Below are 13,198 nucleotides of genomic sequence, written 5' to 3' on the forward strand. Positions count from 1 at the left end.
AGTTTGGGGTTCGGGCTTTTGTAAGGCCGACCCAATATATGATCAGGTTTAGCTTTGGAACGATTCGGAACAATAATAACACGGCCGGTTGTGGTGTCGCGATCGAAAACTAGGTACGGGTTGATAGCTTACCAAGCTGACCCTAAGCTAGGTAGGGGTTGACAAGTACGAATAGGGGGGATGGGGGAGTCACTGTCAAAGGAAAAGGGGGTTAGGTGAGATCCTCAAATAAATTTTAGCTATTTATTTTATGATATTCTTGTCGCTTCAAAATGCACGAATAGATTCCCCAAATGGTTTGAAATAGTATTTATGTACTCCATAATTTTTTTTGTGATGAAGATTCTATCCTTTTCATATGTTTATACCAATAAAATTTTCTTTTGAGGAGGAGACATGTTAGCTTGTTCGTTGCACCTCCAATAATTAAGACAAATTAATTCCGCAGATTCGTAAAGATATCTGATTCGCTGCAAGTATGCTCTGAATTCTATTCTATCGTGAGCAATTTATTTTGTGATTTCGTGCATCTAAAACTTTGTTTCTGTATCGGATATACATCACATAAAAGATACGCGTAGATTTTTTATATCTCATTGATCTAGGAGATCATAACGATCGAGTGCAGATTGCAAAAAATTTATCACGCATTCACACTGCTTTCTTGGTTCATGGTAGCAGAGAAATTCTATAAAAGCCGTTCTTGGTGTTCTACATGGCCGCAAAGATTTCACATTTCACGTAGAGAAAGACACGAGAAAGGAAAATGAAGAGCATGGCCACCGTCATATATGCCCTTGCCTTGTCACTAACCACCACCACCTTGCTCTTCACCGGCAGCAGTGCATGCCCGCGTGATCCGTTAATGACCATCGCAGCCGCATGCCGCCAGGTGAGCACAGGGCAACCCATGTTGGAGCTCTGCATGAAAACATTGCACGCTGCATTTGAGAATAGTGAGGTCACCGAGTACGCCAACATTGCTGTCGCTGAGATCGCTCCGACCCTGATCCCGCTTGTCCCGCGGAGACAGCGCCGCCAGAGACTTGTCTGTGATGCCCTTCAAGGTGGCCTCTGGATTCGGGACATCCACGGTGCCATGGCCCCGCCGCTACTGTCGAGTAGGTCGAGCTTTGGCGCCAGATTCAGAGAGTGCAGCTATCTACCGAGCCCGACAAGATCGCCTGGAAGTGGACTAGTAACGGCATCTACACTGTCGGCTCGGCCTGCAAGGACCTGTTCGCTGGTTCGATCAATGCATCCTTCTGGCGCCTCATCTGGCATACCTCGGCCCCGCCAACGCCAAGTTCTTCCTTTGGCATGCCTCCATGGATCGTTGCTGGACTGCCGAGCGGCGTGCTCGCCATGGACTCCCTCGTGAACCCCTATGCAAGTTATGCGACCAAGAGCTCGAGACCATGGATCACCTACTGGTGCAATGTGTCTTCTCCAGAATCACATGGCACGAAAATCTATCGTGGTGTAGACTCCCGACTCCGCCGCCATCCATAGTGGCGCGCTTCTTCACCTGGTGGACCAGCACTGCTAGCGCCGCTCCGCCCAGCCCACGCAAGGAACCAGTTCCCTCATTGCTCTCATTGCTTGGTCTCTCTGGAAGCACCGTAATGATGTGGTCTTTGAAACCTACGACCATTGCATGATGACCTTGCTCGATCTATCCGGGACGAGGCCCGCCTGTGGGCTCGTGCCGGAGCCAAAGGATTAGAAGTAGTGATTCACGCATCCTGAACATCTTGTATCGAGGCTGAGCAACCTCTTCCATGCTCAATTGCACCATGTGGGATGCCTACTAGCGTACGGCCCCTAGGGATGCACACACTGTAACTTCTCTTCCATCCTATCAATGCAAAGATACGCAACAATGCGTATTCACGAGAAAAGGTTGACGCTCGGGATTGCCGTGAGAGCGTCTCTCCGCCCCAGCTGCACGGTCCAGTTCGCCCCCCCCCCCCCCCGAACTGCACACCATCAACCCGTGTGAGGATCTACTTGACCGGAACGATACGATCTACTCAAATCAATCAAACTCATCGGAAGAACTTGATGGGTAATTTGATAGATCAAGAGGTAAGATACCCCGTCTTGAGAGTACAATGAGTAGGGTTCTACTCTAAACTAGGAAAGGGGAATTACAACCTGCCTTCCTCCATGGACCAGAGGGGCTAATATAGTCTCTTTACAGCTCAGTGTGGTAAAAGGAACTACTGTTACAACGACCAGTAGGAGTAACAGTTTGAGTGAAATGGTGAGGAGCAATCCGAGCCGTTGAACATTATCTTGCCATCTCAATCGTCGCTTGACAGAATCCTTCTGCACTATCTTCTCTTTCAGTATCGCCTGGGTTCAGGTCCTCTGCTAGCCCGTCACCCAGCGTTAGTCGAAGTCCAGAGAGCATGGCGTAGCCGTATACAAGAAAAACATAGTTGAGCCTTGATGCCGGCGTATCAGGGTGACGGCATCACAGGCGGCGAGGGCCAGGACGTCTTCGCATGAGACGGTGGCGTTGCAGGAGGCCTCGACCCGAGTCTCAATGCCGTCTATGATCTCGTAGCCGCGCACCAACTTCGCGTTCGGTGCTGCGTTCTTCTCGCCAGTGAAGTTGGCAGTGTCGTCGAGGAGTATCGAACCGTCGCAGCCATGCAACACACACGCGCCCGCGTCAATAGTCGAAGCAGAAGGAGAAAGGTCCTGCTGCTAGGGGCAAATGCTAAAGAAAATTATAATCTAAGCCCTCTTACAAAAATTCCCTTTGGGGGGGGGGGGGGGGGGGCAGCGCCCCCTGGCCTCATAAAGTCATCCAATCTGGGTAAATTGCGATGTATTGTTTGCTGGTCGACTCAATTAAACCACAACCGTGCTTTTCATATTTTACAGAACCTAACATCTCCTTGCTTACATTGTAAACCAGTGGATGAATAAACCAATCAGTTTGATAACAAAGATCAGAACCATAACTCTCTAAAATGCCAGGCACAACTCTAACTTGTAGTGGTTCTATAGCAAAACTGGTGCAGTGCTAAGACAATTCCATTGTCGCGGACGATGGAGCAACAAATAGCATGGCATATTAGCAACAGGCCGCTGGATGCAGCAGGCTGATCAGATATTAGGCTTTTTCCTAACAGACGTCTTGTTTTATCAAGGAGATTTAATTCACCAGCAGAAAGATTGATTCATGGGAGGGCTAAAGATCAATAGGCTTCGAGAGGGTCAAATTCTTGTTAAGAGAAAAACAGGGGCTAATACAGTGCCCCATGTTACATGTTGTAGCTGGGGTACTTTACCCAGGATACTTGAGAATTTGGACTTAGAAACTGCAGTCAAGCATTCAGCAAAAAGGCCATATATACGAGATGACCTGACAGCGACGCTAATCCACAAATGAACTCACTTTGTATGGGAGGAAATAATACAGCTGGCCTGACGACTCACCAACTTCAAGAATGGTGCAATGAACCCGAAAAGTTGTATCCTTAAATGCCCCGGTCGGTAGTAGTGTATAGTTCCTTCAAGGCTTTGTGGTTTTTTTTGGGGGGGGGGGGGGGGGCTGCGCCCCCCTCAACATAGCTCCGTTGTTGTCTACCTCTTTATGTACTTCCTTCTTGAAGAGGGATCCATTGGTAGCGTACACCCGGGTGATACCATGTGTGGTGCTGCTACTAGCGGCGGCGCCGCCGAAGAGCTCTTGGTCCGAATGAAGGAGGATGCACCGGGCGATCATGTCATTGAAGAATGTGTTGTCAAACCTGTATGGTCCTTGCAGCTCCAGCGGCGCAAGGTTGCTGTCAGCGCCGGTCCAGGGGATATCGAGTCTACGCCCATGTTGTTGTAGATATGCGTACGGAAGTTGGAGCACTGGGCGAACCCGACCTTGTGCGACCCAGACATCGCGGTGAGGTCGCGGACGTCGAGGCCCTTGGCTCTGAACGAGCAGAGCACGAGGAGTGACGACAGAGAGCTTGGAAGGTTAATGTTCGGGCTCATCGTGAGAGAGTATCTCTGCCCCAGCAGCACCGTCCAGTTGGGACCCCCGAGCTGCACGCCATCAGCTCGCCACCTAGCGTTATGGCATTTCTAACCGATCCCCAATAAATAGTAGTGAAGTAATTTTTTTGTGGAGTAAATTTATTTCATTAAGTTTTAGCCGGACTTAGTCGATCCCCTATATGTAACAGAGTAAAAAAAAGCATTTGCATTTTATTTTTGGCTACTGGAACATTTTTCTTTATTTCTTTATTTCATTAGCGACATTTTGATACATTTGAGTGGATAATTCATCAATTCTTCGCTGCGAGAGTAAGATTAAAGAAAACAAGAATCACAAATAGACATTTTAAAAGATATCCAACTTTCATAACTGCTCCCACTAGTTGGATAAATATCTTCTCTATGTCTTTATTGTTGATCTGCGGCTTCTTGAGCTTGCACACTTCTCTTTTTTTTATTGTAAAGAAGTAGAAGTTGATTTGTATCTAATCTCATCTCTAGCCTCTGTTCTAGCAATGAGTGCACGAGCATCTATCAGTTTTCGTGCTATCAATGATCGATATATTCTTCTTCCTAATACCAAAAATTGCATCCATCCTACACGCAAATTTGAGCAAACAATGAGCTACCAAAATTGTGCCAAATCCGGTGAACAACCGAATCAAAAGCACAAACCCCATTAATTTTGCACTTTAAGAACACCCATCCGGGATGTTCTGACGTGGTAGAAACTTGGCGCACCACCTGCCTCGTGCAGTCGTCGCACTTTATGACCGGCAACGATGAGTCGACGAGCCGTTGGGCCAGCGCTGAGCCCGGGCGATGTCGGGTGTGTCTCTGCCGGTGAACCACCGAGGGGAGAGATTCGAGTGGCTAGTGGTGGAGCCGATACTTGCATGCAGCATGGAGGCATTGTCGGGCCTGTGCGGTCCAGTTCTAGGCCAATCCATGGCAAGGCGCAATCGCTGGCGACCGAAAGTGCCTAATCCGGCGGCGCTACCAGTAGCCGCAGATCCACCGGTTCTGCGCCGGCTACGGGATGAGGAGGCACAAATCCAAGTGGTGAAGGACCGCGGCGGAGCCTACGGAGCGTCCATGGCGGTGGGAAGGTGCTGGCAGGAGGTGGCATGGGCGGTGTCGGCGTAGATGCGGCGTGGGACTGGAGCGAGGGAGGCACTGGAGGAGAGGTGCGGCTTTTACTCTGCCGTCGAGCGATGGATAAATATATGGAGGTTCGCCACGGCTGAGTATACTTTTTACTCCACTAACACTGATTGAGGATCAGCTAGGTGCGGGTTAGAGGAGTAAAACCTACTCCTTTAACCGGTTATAGGGGATCGGTTAGAAATGCCCTTAGTCGAATTCCCGAGAGCATGGCGTAGCCATATACAAGAAAAACTGGGTTGAGCCTTGATACTGGCGTACCGGGGTGACGACGTCACGGGCGGCGAGGGCCAGTATGTCGGCACAGGAGACGGTGCAGGAGGCCTCGACCTAAGTCTCGATGTCGTCCATAATCTCGTAGCTGCGCACCGAGTTCGCGTTTGGCACTGCGGTCTTCCCGACGGTGAAGTTGGTCATGTCATCGAGGAGTATGGAACCGTCGCAGCTCTGCAACACACGCCCGCGTCAATGGTCCAACCAGAACGGGAAAGATTTCGAACCGGCTGGATGATAGGTAACTTACATTGGTGAAGCAGTCGTGGAAGAAGAGATGGAGAATGGAGGCATCCATGCGCGCCCCCGTCTGCACGGCCTTGCCATGCCACGATGCATGATTGGCTGGAGTCCTGGGCAGGTCACGTCATAGAAGGCGCGCGAGAGCTAGCCTGGGCGGTGGTGAGGGCCGTCGCCGCCGCAAGAAGCACAACCACTGTTCGCGCCAGCACCACCAGCTTCGTCGAGAACACTTGCAAGAGAAATGGCATAAGAGAAAGGTGCTACTACTCTGCCAGTCTACCTCTATCTCCCATGGCGGAGCTAGGCAAAACATAAATCATCAGTGTTTGGGGGCCTTCCTAAAAAAATTCCTTGAATTGATCCAAGGCTAGGAGCCCCCCCCCCCCCCCCCCCCCGCGTTGTCTACCTCTCTATGTACTCCCTCCTTCATTCAATTTGGGTAAATTGCAATGGATTGTTTGCTGCTCGACTCAATTAAAGACGAGGGCGCTTTTCATATTTCTGATCAGCCTACTTTCTCCACGTCATGCTTGGCGACTTACAGAATAACTTCTTGTCTTTGCGTACATTGTAAACCAGTGGATGAATAAACCAATCAGTTTGATAACAAAGATCGGAACCATAACTCTCTAAAATGCCAGGCACAACTCTAAGAGCAATTCCAACGGGCCGACCCAAACGAACTGTGATTTTGCCCCTTTTTTGTCTGTTTGGGTCGGTCACGCGGACACGAGCGTCGCTTCCGCATTTGGGTCGGCGCGTGCGTCCAACGCTGGCACGACCCATTTCGACGGCGTAAAAAAAAGTTGAATGCATGCATATTTAACATAAAAACTAAATTAATTAAACATTAAAGGCGGCCACGAAGGCCGGCGGAAGTCCACGCGTCCACATTAGCGTTTAATAAAAATAAAAACAAACAAAAAAATTAGGCGCCGGCGCGCTGCTCTATGCGTCGTCGTCGTCCTCGGGGTCCGTGAGGTCGATGAGCGTCGGCGCCGGACCGGCCCAGCCGAACGCCGTGTTCCAGAGCGCGGACATGTCGGGCGCGGGCTGTGCCGGCGCTGGCAGTGCCGTCGCTTAGGCCGTCGCGGCCTGGCGAGCCTCCTCCTCGGCCTCGGCGTCGCGCTCGAGCATCTCGAGGTACTCACCGTCGCAGCACTCCTCGGCCACCCGGATCTACCGCCAGTGTTCGAGGTACGCCGCCTCTTGCTCCAGCATGGCCCGCATCCAGACCGGCGGCACCCTCACCCACTCGTGCACTACTCCCATCCAGGAGTAGCGCTCGATGGGCTCCGGCTCGGCTTCGGCGAGGCAGTGGGAAGGGGACGGCGGGGCCACCGGCGACACCACGCATTCACCGGCCGCGGAGAGGGTCATGGCTATTGGAAATGTGCCCTAGAGGCAATAATAAAATGGTTATTATTTTATTTTCTTCTTCATGATAATTGTCTATTGTTCATGCTATAATTGTATTAACAGAAAATCGTAATACATGTGTGAATACATAGACCACAACATGTCCCTAGTGAGCCTCTAGTTGACTAGCTCGTTGATCAATAGATGGTTATGGTTTTCTGACCATGGACATTGGATGTCATTGATAACGGTATCACATCATTCAGAGATTGATGTGATGGACAAGACCCAATCCTAAGCATAGCACAAGATCGTGTAGTTCGTTTGCTAAGAGTTTTTCTAATGTCAAGTATCATTTCCTTAGACCATGAGATTGTGCAACTCCCGGATATCGTAGGAATGCTTTGGGTGTACCAAACGTCACAACGTAACTGGGTGGCTATAAAGGTGCACTACAGGTCTCCGAAAGTGTCTGTTGGGTTGGCACGAATCGAGACTGGGATTTATCACTCCGTACGACGGAGAGGTATCTCTGGGCCCACTCGGTAATGCATCATCACAATGAGCTCAATGTGACTAAGAAGTTAGTCACGGGATCATGCATTACGGAACGAGTGAAGTGACTTGCCGGTAACGAGATTGAACGAGCTATTGGGATACCGACGATCAATTCTCGGGCAAGTAGCATACCGATGGACAAAGGGAATTGTATATGGGATTGATTGAATCCCCAACATCGTGGTTCATCCGATGAGATCATCGTGGAACATCTGGGAGCCAATATGGGTATCCAGATCCCGCTATTGGTTATTGGCCGGAGAGGTGTCTCGGTCATGTCTGCATGGTTCCCGAACCCGTAGGGTCTACACACTTAAGGTTTGGTGACGCTAGAGTTGTTATGGGAAATAGTATGTGGTTATCGAAGGTTGTTCGGAGTCCCGGATGTGATCTCAGACATGACGAGGAGCTCCGGAATGGTCCGGAGGTAAAGATCGGTATATTGGACGAAGGGTATTGGAGTCCGAAATTGTTCCGGGGGTACCAGGTGATGACCAGCGTGTCCGAAAGGGGTTTCGGAGGCCCCGACAAGCGTTGGGGGGCCTTATGGGCCAAGGGGAGGGGGTACATCAGCCCACTAAGGGGCTGAGCGCCCCTCCCACCCCATCTCACATAACCTGGAGAGGTGGGGGCGCCACCCCTAGGGCAGCCACCCCTCCCGGCTTGGGGGGCAAGTTTCCTAGGGGGCGGGGGTGCCCAAACCCATCTAGGGTTTCCCCTGGCCGCCGCCCCCTCCTCTAGATCCATCTAGAGGGGCCGGCCCCCTCTCCCCTTCCCCCTATATATAGTGAGGGGTGGGAGGGCAGCCACACCCTTCTCCTGGCGCAGCCCCTCCCTCCTCATACATCTCCTCCTCCTCCGTAGTGCTTGGCGAAGCCCTGCTGGAGAACCACGAGCTCCACCACCACCACGTCGTCGTGCTGTCGGAGTTCTCCCTCAACTTCTCCTCTCCCCTTGCTGGATCAAGAAGGAGGAGACGTCCCCGGGCTGTACGTGTGTTGAACGCGGAGGCGCCGTCCGGTTGGCGCTAGATCGGATCTCCCGCGATTTGAATCGCCGCGAGTATGACTCCATCAACCGCGTTCTTGTAACGCTTCCGCTTAGCAATCTTCAAGGGTATGAAGATGCTCATCCTCTCCCTCTCTTGTTGCTAGAATCTCCGTAGATTGATCTTGGTGATGCGTACAAAATTTTGAATTTCTGCTACGTTCCCCAACAGTGGCATCATGAGCTAGGTCTATTGCGTAGATTCTATGCACGAGTAAAACACAAGTAGTTGTGGGTGTTGGTTTGTTCAATTTGCTTACCGTTACTAGTCCTATCTTGTTTCGGCGGTATTATGGGATGAAGCGGCCCGGACCGACCTTACACGTACGCTTACGTGAGGCAGGTTCCACCGACTAACATGCACTTGTTGCATAAAAGGTGGCTAGCGGGTGCCAGTCTCTCCCACTTTAGTCGGGTCAGATTCGATGAAAAGGGTCCTTATGAAGGGTAAATAGCAATTGGCATATCACCGTTGTGGCTTTGCGTATGTAAGAAACGTTCTTGCTAGAAACCCATAGCAGCCACGTAAAACATGCAACAACAATTAGAGGACGTCTAACTTGTTTTTGGAGGGTATGCTATATGATGTGATATGGCCAAAAAGAATGTGATGAATGATATGTGATGTATGAGATTGATCATGTTCTTTTAATAGAAATCACGACTTGCATGTTGATGAGTATGACAACCGGCAGGAGCCATAGGAGTTGTCTTAATTTATTGTATGACCTGCGTGTCATTAAATAACACCATGTAATTACTTTACTTTATTGCTAAACCGTTAGCCATAGTAGTAGAAGTAATAGTTGGTGAGACAACTTCATGAAGACACGATGATGGAGATCATGATGATGGAGATCATGGTGTCATGCCGGTGACGAAGGTGATCATGCCGTGCCTCAAGACGGAGATCAAAGGCGCAAGATGATATTGGCCATATCATGACACTTTATGATTTGCATGTGATGTTTGTCATGTTTAGATCTTATTTGCTTAGAACGACGGTAGCATAAATAAGATGACCCCTCTTAAAATTTCAAGAAAGTGTTCCCCCTAACTGTGCACCGTTGTGAAAGTTCATTATTTCGAAGCACCACGTGATAATCGGGTGTGATAGATTCTAACGTTCACATACAACGGGTGTAAGCCAGATTTACACATGCAAAACACTTAGGTTGACTTGACGAGCCTAGCATGTACAGACATGGCATCGAAACACAAGAGACCAAAAGGTCGAACATGAGTCGTATAGTAGATACGATCAACATGAAGATGTTCACCGATGATGACTAGTCCGTCTCACGTGATGATCGAACACGGCCTAGTTGACTCGGATCATGTATCACTTAGATGACTAGAGGGATGTCTATCTAAGTGGGAGTTCATTAAATAATCAGATAAACTTAATTATCATGAACATAGTCAAAAGTTCTTTGCAAATATGTCGTAGCTTACGCTTTAGTTCTACTGTTTAAGATATGTTCCTAGAGAAATTTTAGTTGAAAGTTGATAGTAGCAATTATGCAGTCTGGGTCCATAAACTGAGGATTATCCTCATTGCTGCGCAGAAGGCTTATGTCCTTAATGCACCGCTCGGTGTGCTGAACCTCGAGCGTTGTCTGTGGATGTTGCGAACATCTGACATACACGTTTTGATGACTACGTGATAGTTCAATGTGTAATGTTAAACGGTTTAGAATTGAGGCACCGAAGACATTTTAAAACGTCGCGGAACATATGAGATGTTCCGAGAGCTAAAATTGGGATTTCAGGCTCATGCCCACGTCAAGAGGTGTGAGACCTCCGACAAGTTTCTTAAGCCTGCAAACTAAGGAAGAAAAGCTCAATCGTTGAGCATGTGCTCAGATTGTCTGAGTACGACAATCGCTTGAATCGAGTGGGAGTTATCTTCCCGATGAGATAGTGATGGTTCTCCAAAGTCACTGCCACCAAGCTACTAGAGCTTTGTGATGGAATATAACATATCAGGGATAGATATGATGATCCTTGAGCTATTCACGATGTTTGACACCGCGAAAGTAGAAGCCAAGTCGGAGCATCAATTGTTGATGGTTAGTAAAACCATTAGTTTCTAGAAGGGCAAGGGCAAGAAGGGATACTTCATGAAACGGCAAATCAATTGCTGCTCTAGTGAAGAAACCCAAGGTTGAACCCAAACCCGAGACTAAGTGCTTCTGTAATGAGGGGAACGGTCACTGAAGCAGAACTACCCTAGATACTTGGTAGATGAGAAGGCTGGCAAGGTCGACAGAAGTATATTGGATATACATTATATTAATGTGTACTTTACTAGTACTCCTAGTAGCACCAGGGTATTAGATACCGGTTCGGTAGCTAAGTGTTAGTAACTCGATATAAAAGTTGCGGAATAAACGGAGACTAGCTAAAGGTGAGATGATGATATATGTTGGAAGTGTTTCCAAGATTGATGTGATCAAGCATCGCATGCTCCCGCTACCATCGAGATTGGTGTTAAACCTAAATAATGGTTATTTGGTGTTTGCGTTGAGCATAGACATGATCGGATTATGCTTATCGCAATACAGTTCTTCATTTAAGGAGAATAATGGTTACCTGTTTATTTGAATAATACCTTCAATGGTCTTGCACCTAAAATGAATGGTTTATTGAATCTCGATCGTAGTGATACACATGTTCATGCCAAAAGATATAAGATAGTAATGATAGTACCACATACTTGTGGCACTGCCATTTGAGTCATATTGGTATAAAGCGCATGAAGAAGCTCCATGTTGATGGATCTTTGGACTCACTCGTTTTTGAAAAGATTGAGACATGCAAACCATGTCTATTGGTATATATGCATGAAGAAACTCCATGCAGATGGATCGTTTGGACTCACTTGATTTTGAATCACTTGAGACATGCAAATCGTACCACATGGGCAAGATGACTGAAAGGCCTCGTTTTCAGTGAGATGGAACAAAAGAGCAACTTGTTGGAAGTAATACATTTGATGTGTGCAATCCAATGAGTGCTGAGGCACGCAGTGAATATCTTTATGCTCTTACTTCACAGATGATTTGAGAAGATTCTAAGTATATTTACTTGATGAAACACAAGTCTGAAATATTGAAAGGTTCAAGTAATTTCAGAGTGAAGTTGAAGATCATCTTGACAAGAGGATAAAATGTTTATGATATGATCATAGAGATAAATATCTGAGTTACGAGTTTGGTACACAATTAAGACATTGTGAAAATTGTTTCATGTCTAATACCGCCTGGAACACCATAGTGTGATGGTGTGTCCGAACATCATAGCTGTACCCTATTGAATATGGTGCATACCATGATGTCTCTTATTGAATTACCACTACCATTTATGGGTTAGGCATTAGAGACAACCACATTCACTTTAAATAGGGCACCACGTAATTCCGTTGAGATGACACCGTATGGACTATGTTTTAGAGAAACCTAAGTTGTCATTTCCTAAAAGTTTGGGGCTGCGACGCTTATCTAAAAAAGTTTCAGGCCACAAGCTCGAACCCAAAGCGGATAAATGCATCTTCATAGGACACCCAAAACAGTTGGGTATACCTCATGTCTCAGTTCTGGAAGCAAAAGGGATTGTTTCTAGAATCGGGTCCTTTCTCGAGGAAAAGTTTCTCTTGAAAGAATTGAATGGGAGGATGGTGGAGACTTGATGAGGTTATTGAACCGTCACTTCAACTAGTGTGTAGCGGGGCACAGGAAGTTGTTCCTATGGCGCCTACACCAATTGAAGTGGAAGCTGATGATATTGATCATGAAACTTCGGATCAAGTCACTACCAAAACTCGTAGGTCGATAAGGATACGTACTACTTCAGAGTGGTACGTAATCCTGTCTTGGAGGTCATGTTGCTAGACAACAATGAACCTACGAGCTATGGAGAAGCGATGGTGGGCCAGGATTCCGAAGAATGGCTCGAGGCCATAAAATCCGAGAGAGGATCCATGTATGAAAACAAAGTATAGACTTTGGAAGAACTACTTGATGGTCGTAAGGCTGTTGGGTACAGATGGATTTTTAAAAGGAAGACGGACAATCATAGTAAGTATCACCATTAAGAAAGCTTGACTTGTCGTTAAGATGTTTTCCGACAAGTTCAAGGAGTTGACTACGATGAGACTTTCTCACTCGTAGCAATGCTAAGAGTTTGTTGGAATTGTATTAGCAAGTACTGCATTATTTATGAAATCTTGCACATAGGATGTCAAAACATTGTTTTCTCGACAATTTTCTTGAGGAAAGGTTGTATATAATACAACCAGAAGGTTTTTTCAATCCTATAAGATGCTAACAAGTATGCAAAGCTCCAGCAATCCTTCTAAGGACAGGAGTAAGCATCTCGGAGTTGGAATATACGCTTTGATAAGATGACCAAAGATTTTGGGTTATACAAAGTTTATGAGAAACTTGTATTTCCAAAGAAGTGAGTGGGAGCACTATAGAATTTCTGATGAGTACATGTTGTTGACATATTGTTGATCGGAAATGATGTAGAATTTCTGGAAAGC

At 47.5% G+C, this 13,198-nt stretch overlaps 1 pseudogene; it reads right to left on the reverse strand.

Moving 5' to 3' along the window:
- Positions 1 to 2,394: 2,394 nt before the first annotated feature.
- Positions 2,395 to 5,826, reverse strand: LOC123039026 (peroxidase P7-like; annotated as a pseudogene).
- Between the last annotated feature and the right edge of the window lie 7,372 nt (positions 5,827 to 13,198).

This window comes from Triticum aestivum, chromosome 2B (assembly GCF_018294505.1).
Source record: "Triticum aestivum cultivar Chinese Spring chromosome 2B, IWGSC CS RefSeq v2.1, whole genome shotgun sequence".
Classification (NCBI taxonomy): domain Eukaryota; kingdom Viridiplantae; phylum Streptophyta; class Magnoliopsida; order Poales; family Poaceae; genus Triticum; species Triticum aestivum.